The following is a 9,669-nucleotide window of genomic DNA, read 5'->3' as shown; positions in this document are numbered from 1 at the left end:
AGAAATTGCTGGAAAACCTCAGCAGGTCTGGCAGCATCTGTAGAGAAAAATCAGAGTTAACATTTGAATCTAATAACCTTTCTTCAGAAATTCAGATTGATCTTCAGAACTGACCAAAATATTAACTCTGATTTCTCTCCATAGGTGCTGCCAGGCCTGCTGAGATTTTTCCAGCATTTTCTGTTTTCGTATCACAAAATGATTGTTGCATTTCTTACAACAATGACAACAAGTGCTTAGATAGCTGCAATGAAAATTTGATACCCAATCAGAAAAATTATGTGATTAAGGCAGTAGATACAACACTTAGAATATTACAGGTAGATATTAAAGCAAGGTTGGAGTGAACGGAATTCAAATTCAGTTCTTGTTCAGCAAAAATAAACTACTTAGTGACATCAGATATAAATGCTTCTGTCAATTGAAAATCTGACTAATCTAGATTCAGGTGTGATTTTTCTTTTCCTAGTACTCACATGTGTGTGCATACATCATGTGCCAATATAAGAGCAACTATCACATTACAAAAATAAATGATTTTATAAGTCATTTTGTAGAATGAGGGCCTATGTAAATGTCAGTACTACTATTATTTGTAACAAAATAATTCAGTACATTTTATGTTTATTGAACCTTGCACCATTTGCAGAACTGCCTTAAGAGTTTACTAAGATTTCACTGTATCAGATATATGACAAAGGCTCTCACAAAGTGCTTCAAACCACCGATGATCTCCCAGGGTGGCTTTAGCCTCCCAGTTCCAGCCAGATGTCTGTCAATCAGGCCCACCCTGTCAACCCAACTGCAAAGCTCAAACTTTTGACATTGCCTGGCACAAGATGGTGTCAGGTCTGTTGTGCATTAAGTACATGCACAAGGGTATCAGATGCCTCTACTGGAGTGTCTGACTCTGTTGAATAGTTATGTTTGTGCAGGTGGTCGTTCCCCACCAGATTCTGAATAATTTGAATGGTGAAGAAAGCAAAGTTGAAAAACTATGCACCAAGGAAGGTCAGTTTGGTGAGTGACATGTTTGTTTAGACACTAATCCTTTTATTCAGAATTAACGCTTTGAAAACCAAGTAACTTCTACAAATCCATCTCTCAGAGTCTTTGTGAATTAACAAGAAAAAAATGAAATTAGGAATATGTATAAAATAAAATGAATGAAGCCATTGAATTTTCTGTACCTGGGACGATGTGCGTAATACTGAAATGAAGGTGATTGAATGGAATAAAGTGATCGGTTTGTATTTTATGATTTTGAATGATTCAGGTCTGCACAGCTGATTCAAACAAGGTGTATATTACATCTTGTGTCTTATTACTAGCTATTTCAAACAAGATGTGCATTGTACAGTGCCATGCAAGATCACTGTCTTAGTAGTATCTTTCATGTCAGCTCCAAGCAGAGGCACAGATAGAAGGCAGTGCACAATCCAATAGAGGGATGCTCATAAGATCCAAATCAAGGATAACAATTTGATTTTGCTTTCTTTCCTTCTTTTCACTCTCTTTCATAAATTGCAAGAAGAGGAACCATAACAGATTCAGTTGCAGAATCTGCCTAAAAATTATTAATGTATCATAAGCATGTGATGTAAATCCGAAGCATTCACTTGTAATTGTGCTTTAATTCCAAAGCATTAATCTGCATTTGTGCAGTGATTTTGTTGTACACAACATCTTTGCAATTTTTTTTGCTGCTTGGAATTTTCTCATGAAAACAGTGACTGGCATTGAGTGCATTTCCATGGGTGCTAATATCTTGAGTACTTCATTCAAGTAGTCACTCTTTAATATGAGGTATTGTGAATAAACATTGTGATTAAATCTCTGATCCTGCCCCCATCCAATGTTCATAGATGTAAACTTATCTGCAGAAAGAACCTGGAAATGAACAAAAATTGTGGAAGACGCCACTCCTCTGCAGCCCAGGGATTTTGTGGTCTTAAGTAGGGCAGTACTATAAATGTCGTGATGACTAAAAATTAACTCACTCAGCGGTCACTTTAAGTGTGTCTGAACATTCTTGATTCCATTAGGCTTCGCTTGCACAGCAATTCCGAAAATCAAGAAATCGCAAGATTTCTTTCTGACAAGCCTGATAATATTTACGGAGAAAGTTGACATTTCAGGTTGATGAATTGCGTCAGATCTAGAAAAAGATAAAAATGTAACAAGTTTTAAGCAAGTGAGAAAAATGATCAAAAAAGGGGATCCGTGATAAGGTAGAGGAAAGGAGACAATAATTGATAGAAGAGTTGATAGTGTATGATCAAAAGAAATTACAATTGAAACAAAAGAATTGTGTAGAGAATGTGAAAATGGCAGATTCTCCATAAAGCAAATTAGAAGAAATCTTTTGAGCGTGGCCTATAATAGCTTACCTTTCTATATTCCACCATTCTCCATGGAATTCATGATCTTCATTGGCAGTTCTGCTCATCCAAAAGCAGCGCGATAATTAGGAACTCAAACACATAGGGATAGAATCCATGAACTCTTATACAGTATGTTGGAGTTTCAGATATCACTGGCAACCACTATTTGCAAAACAGGCATGAATCTTCTCAAATGTCTGCAGAATTGCATAACTAACTTAATTACATGAAAAAATAAAGCTTCAACTTCATGTCTCTTTTCTCACAATGAAAAAATAATCATTTATGTATTAGAATGGTCATACTACAGAGCATCTCTCTAGCTTGCTCTTACTATGTTGTATTCTTTTGACTTTGTACATAAAGACATTTTTCACATGTTTAATCTTGTTCATAAAATCCTCCCATTTGTACTCTAATTTGGCTTAATTATGGTTAACCAATTAATCTATTCCAAAACTGCCACTTTAGCAAAGTTCATCCTTCTGAGATCAGCTAAGATTTGTAAATTTTCAGTTCTTTTGTTCTGTTGGCCAGTTGAAGCTTTATGAAGTTGCACTGCTACCCAGGTTCTCTCTGACGTGAGGGATGTTACCAGTTTACCCTCAAGTAGTTATTGCACGCTTCCAGCGGGCACATCATTAATCTAAACGAAGTGAACAGTTTAAATGGCTGCCATCTCAATTACACAGGGAATGCGCTGATAAATTGAAGTGATAGATTGTGCTGGGTTAAAGTCAATTCAATATAGTTGTTACTTTGGTTTTATTTAATGGAAAATTAGCTCGGTCCACAACCCATCAGTAAACCGAAAAATCCTTGTGAATGTGGAAACAGCTGAAATGGTATGAAGTGAGCAGGCACTATGACTTTGTAAATGTGAGTTAATAGTTGTAAATGACTTTAGAAAGTCTGCATTTTAAAAACAAAGCTAGGTAATGTAAAGGGGCACAACAGAGCTAACATAAATCACACTGAGTAGAGGGGAAATTTTATTTTGTTACTTCCTTTTTATATTCTCAGAACCATATATCATACTGTGCCACATAAGGTGGGTAGATGACCTATATCACAGGCATTTGTCAGTTCCATTCTGTAGGCAAGTTACCAGATGTCTGGAATTTTACTGACAGTCTAAAGACACCCAAAACTGTTATTGCTATGCAGTTTAACATCGTCATTCACTTAATTAGAGTAGCAATTTTGTAATTGCAATTTCCAATTTTGGAAAGAAGTTAAGGAATCTCTTTCAAAGTGTCATTGCTATTAATCAGGGAGGAATTCCAAATAAAGCATTTGGAGTTTCCACACACTGAAGAGTGCCATAAATCTGTGTCCTATTTCCACCAACTCAGACTGGCATTGAAAGGACCACGTTGGTGGCAAACACAGCTATATATCAGCAAAATACCGCAGATGTAAATCCAAATTAAAATAGAAAATGGAGAAAGTAGCAGCTCTGGTGGCATACTGTGGAGAGTCTGTTATGTTTCAAGTCTGATGTGACTTTTGTTGAGTCCTGAAGAAGAGTCATGTTGGACTTGAAAACAGTTATTGCAAATGTTTGGCCTTAATGTCGAGCTCTTTGATGAATGTGACATGAATGAAAACAGTAGGCTTAAGGGCACATGTAGAGTGAAAGAAATAGTTGACGATAAGGGAAAGCAATACAACTCATATTGAATCTCCAGAATGGAACTGGAACAAATTCACATGGATTTTATAAAATCCACATGGTCCCCACCAAGCATTTGTGCTGATATTCATGATGTTCTGAAATGGTCCACATGACTTCTGTTCAGTACTGAAGTAGAGTTAGTACTCAGATGGAAAACCATCTCGGTATTAATAGCTATGCAGGCTTGTACATCTTCATTGCTTGTACGTTTGTGGACATACTGCAAAGTTGCCTATAATGCTTGTTGCCTCTGTGATTCTAGCACTTTCCATTTTTGCTCAATGAAGGATAATTTTTCATTTTGAAATGGCTGCCTTTATTTTATTGGCAAATTCATGAGACCTGACTATTGGCTAGGTCAGCATTCATTGCCCATCTGTAACTGCTGTGGAGAGAGTGGCAGTGAGTTGTTTTCATGAACAAGATGATGTGACCCATCATGAAAATGTTAACATCATTCACATCATTTGCATTAAACGTCATTAATTTGTTCTTAAAACCAATCTTTCAGTTGTCACTTGATTTCATTTGTATTGAAATGCAATATTTGCAATATGAGTTATCATTGGACTGAAGGGCAATCACCTACTACAATTTGGTATCCTAAATGGCTAATAACTTGCCATTAATCAGTGCCAGAATGAAAGGGGGCAACATGTCTACAGGAATAGTGCCAGATGACTGGAGGATAGCAAATGTGGTTCCCCTGTTCAAGAAAGGGAGTAGAGACAACCCTGGTAATTATAGACCAGTGAGCCTTACCTCAGTTGTTATTAAAGTGTTGGAAAAGGTTATAAGGGATAGGATTTATAATCATCTAGAAAAGAATAAATTGATTAGGAATAGTCAGCACGGTTTAGTGAAGGGAAGGTCGTGCCTCACAAACCTTATTGAGTTCTTTGAGAAGGTGACCAAACAGGTAGATGAGAGTAAACCAGTTGATGTGGTGTATATGGATTTCAGCAAGGCGTTCGATAAGGTTCCCCACAATAGGCTATAGTACAAAATGCGGAGGAATGAAATTGTGGAAGATATAGCAGTTTGGATCGGAAATTGGCTTGCTGAAAGAAGACAGAGGGTGGTGGTTGATGGGAAATGTTCATCCTGGAGACCAGTTACTAGTGGTGTACCACAAGGGTCGGTGTTGGGTCCACTGCTGTTTGTCATTTTTATAAATGACCTGGATGAGGGTGTAGAAGGATGGGTTAGTAAATTTGCAGACGACACTAAGGCCGGTGGAGTTGTGGATAGTGACGAAGGATGCTGTAGGTTGCAGAGAGACATAGATAAGCTGCAGAGCTGGGCTGAGAGGTGGCAAATGGAGTTTAATGCAGACAAGTGTGAGGTAATGCACTTTGGTAGGAGTAACCAGAAGGCAAAGTACAGGGCTAATGGTAAGATTCTTAGTAGTGTAGATGAGCTGAGAGATCTCGGTGTCCATATACACAGATCCTTGAAAGTTGCCACCCAGGTTGACAGGGCTGTTAAGAAGGCATACAGTGTTTTAGCTTTTATTAATAGAGGGATCGAGTTCCGGAACCAAGAGGTTATGCTGCAGCTGTACAAAGCTCTGATGCGGCCGCACTTGGAGTATTGTGTACAGTTCTGGTCACTGCATTATAGGAAGGATGTGGAAGCTTTGGAAAGGGTGCAGAGGAGATTTACTAGGATGTTGCCTGGTATGGAGGGAAGGTCTTACGAGGAAAGGCTGAGGGACTTGAGGCTGTTTTCATTAAAGAGAAGGTTGAGAGGTGACTTAATTGAAACATATAAAATAATCAGAGGGTTAGATACGGTGGATAGGGAGATCCTTTTTCCTAGGATGGTGACGGCGAGCACGAGGGGGCATAGCTTTAAATTCAGGGGCGAAAGATATAGGACAGATGTCAGAGGTAGCTTCTTTACTCAGAGAGTAGTAAGGGAATGGAACGCTTTGCCTGCAACGGTAGTAGATTCGCCAACTTTAGGTACGTTTAAGTCGTCATTGGATAAGCATATGGAGGTACATGGAATAGTGTAGGTTAGATGGGCTTGAGTTCGGTATGACAGGTTGGCATAACATCGAGGGCCGAAGGGCCTGTACTGTGCTGTAATGTTCTATAACACCCACACAATCGAATTCCCCTTGATCTCCACCCTCAGGATTGAGATTCCCCTCCCCCCACCAAAAGAGTTTTCCCTCACCTGATTTCTGGATTTGTCCTAATCCCCTTACCACCAAATTTACTCTAATCCTCCTTTCAATCTCCTGACCCACAATCTTCCATCTATTGATTTCTCTCTCCCAATTTCTGTCTCCAACAAATCCAACCCCTGATTTCTCTCATAAATCGGATCCTAAACATTAACTCTTTTTTTTGCTTCACAGATGCTGCCAGACCTGCTGATATTTTCCAGCAACTTTGTTTTTGTCCCTCATTTCTCTTGCCAATTGCTCTCACTTTTGATTTTTCTTTCCCAAATTGCTCACACCAGGAATCCCCCTCCATTCAACTGCTCTCCCTCAGATTTCTCTCCTTCCTGATGTTTCTCCGGCAACTGCTCCCACTCCCTGCCACCCCACCAAACATCAGAATTCTCTCCCTTTCAATTCCTTGGCAGTGCTCCATGCTCCTGGGCCTGGAGCTGAAACCAGAAGTGACCTTACAGCCATGCCATTTGGGGATGAAGTTTACACAGAAGAAAGAATAGTTTTTACTTGGACCTGCAGAGAATCGCTGTAAAGAAGCAATCATTCATCTGGAATAAAGAGCTTTATCAGTGAAAGGAATCAGGGGTAAAGTGCTGCTGGTAGAAATTTTTGGACATTATCACACAGGTTACTTTTGCAGCATAATATAGGGAGAGTGAGGGAAGAGTGAGAGGGAGAGAGCAGCACACAGACTCTCTATACCAACATGCATCCATTACTCTAAGGAAGCATTCCCTATTTTATTCACTGGGATAACCATCCTGGCCTGACAAAGGCAACCACAGTTGTGGAGTTAACAGGTCTAGAAGAAATATGATACAGGAGACAGCAAGAGGAGGTCAAGATTGAGAGAAGCAGGAGCCAGACGAGCTGGAGGAGGAGATTAAGGCAATGGAGGAGCAGAAGGAAGAGGTGGTTATGGCAACAGAGGATGAAGTCACAGTGGTGCAGTGGGCCATCTCAGTGGGGGAGCAGGAGGAGGTGATCACAACAACAGAGAAGGAGGATACAGCAGCAGGGAAATTGGATACAGCAGCAGAGGAAGTAGAGGTGGGGGAACAGGAAAATGGAGCAAAGACCAGGGTATTGAAGCATGGGAAGACCAACAGCTCGAGGAGCAGAAGGAAGCTGAGGCGGCAGAGGAGCAACAGGAGCAGGAGAAGGTGAAGTCAGCAGAAGAACAAAATGAATTTAGGGAGGGCGTGAGCCAAATAAATGCACGTTATGTTTTCATTTTTCGTGAGACAGCGCTATAATAAAGATACAGTTCCACAATTGAGTTGGAGCTCAACTGTGCCATCAACAGCTGTTGTGCAAAGTAAGACAACTGCCCAGGGTCTTTCACAATTAAAATTCATTAATAGGACTCATACAGCTGGCCAGGAACTGATGGTGGTCTCTTCTTGAATGTATTTTCATGGTTCCCTGCATTTTTATAATCTTTGTTACATTTATAGTTTTATTACTTTTAAAATCAATTTTATACCATGTGGCGGAAGCTGCTTATTGTGCTAAATAAATTCAGAGCCTAGAATCTTACAGCACAGAAACAGATCTTTTGGTCCAACCAGTCTACGCTAATCATGTTGCCAAATTAAACTAGTCCCACCTACCTGAATATGGCCCATATCCCTCCAAAGCTTTATGGGGAGGAAATGGCCTAGTGGTATTATTGCTGGACTGTTAATTCGAGAGACCCAGATAATGTTCTTGGGACGCAGGTTTGAATTCCACCACAGCAAACGGTGGAATTTGAATTCAATAAATATGTGGAACTAAGTGTCTAATGATGATCATGAATCCATTGCTGATTGTTTTGGGAAAAAACCCAGCTGGTTCACTAATATCCTTTAGGGAAGGAAACTGCCATCTTTACTTTGTCTGGCCTACACGTGGCTCCAAACCCACAGCAATGTCGTTGACTCTTAACTGCTGCCTGGGCAATTAGAGATGGGCAATAAATGCTGCCTAGCCAGTGACGCCCTCATCCCATGAATGAATAAAAGGATTCATGAACTTATCCAAATGTCTTTTAAACGTTGCAATCGTACCTGCATCTACCACCTCTTCTAGCAGTTCTCTCCACACACAAACTGCTCCCTGTAAAAATGTTGCCCCTCTTGTACTTTTTAAATCTTTCTCCTGTCACCTTAAAAATATACCCCCGACTTTTGAACTCCCGTGCCCTAGGGAAAAGACCCTTGTCATTCACCAAATGAAAAAATGAATAAATTAAGATCTTATCAGTTGTTAATTTCCTTGCCATATTTTTCTTAGTTGCCTTTCCCTCAATGTGTGAGATTGCTGATTCCATGTCATGTTCATTGATGTCCGTCAATGCTTTTGAAGAGACCTTTGGGAACTTCACTTTAACGAGTTTCATTTTGATAGCTTTGCCAGCTTTTGATTCCCAAGTTGAAACCTTCTGAATATCATTGAACATTATGGTGCTCTGGCAAAAATGAGAGCTTATTCAATGCCTAAGATCACGAACCAGTACTTCAACATCATTGAGTTCTATCACACATGCCAAATGAGGGAGATGGCAGTGCAATAGTAATGACATCAAGTAATAGCATTAAATGAATGTTCGGTGGATGTGGGCTCAAGTCCCACTACAGTCGCTGGTGAAATTTAACTTCACTAAATAAATCCTGAATATGAAGCTCATCTCACTAATAGTGTCGTGAAGAAGCAATAATTGATTGTCTTCAACTGGTTCACTAACACCCTTTACGGATGGAAGTTTACCATCCCCACCTTCCTAAGCTTAAATATGATAACAGCTCTCTGAAACGGTCAGGCAAGCTACTCAATACAAGGGCAATAAGGTTGGAACACAAACGCTGGCCTTGCAAGTGAAACCCACATTTCACAAAAGAAAATGTTTATTCCATGGCACTGCTGCCTCACAGCACCAGGGACCTGTGTTTGATTCCAGCCTCGGGCAACTGCCTGTGTGGAGTTTGCATGTTCTCCGTGTGTGTGCGTGGGTTTCCTCTAAGTGCTCCAGTTTCCTCCCACAGTCTAAAGATGTGCAGGTTAGGTGGATTGAGCCATGCTAAATTGTCTGTAGTATCTAGGGATGAGCAGACTAGGTGGGTCAGCAGGGTTATGGGGGTGGGTTAGGGGTTTAGGTTTGGGTAGGATGTTCTTCAGAGCATCAATGTGGATTTGATGGGCCAAGTAGCCTGCTTCTACACTGTAGGGATCCTATAATTCTATGATAATTTGATAGCCGTATCACTTGTAACAGCATTGACAACAAAATCAATGTCAAATGTTTTCTGGTGGGTGTTGGTTGGGCTTGAAATGTGCAAGTGCTGTTTTTTTTTTATGTGCTTGTTTCCCTTTCTCTTCTAGCTGGTAGATTTAGAAGACATGGACAGAAGTGCTTTAGTGAACTGCTGGAGTGC

The sequence above is a fragment of the Stegostoma tigrinum genome, chromosome 12, assembly GCF_030684315.1.
Source record: "Stegostoma tigrinum isolate sSteTig4 chromosome 12, sSteTig4.hap1, whole genome shotgun sequence".
Taxonomy (NCBI): Eukaryota; Metazoa; Chordata; class Chondrichthyes; order Orectolobiformes; family Stegostomatidae; genus Stegostoma; species Stegostoma tigrinum.
Note: the sequence above shows the minus strand (reverse complement) of the source record.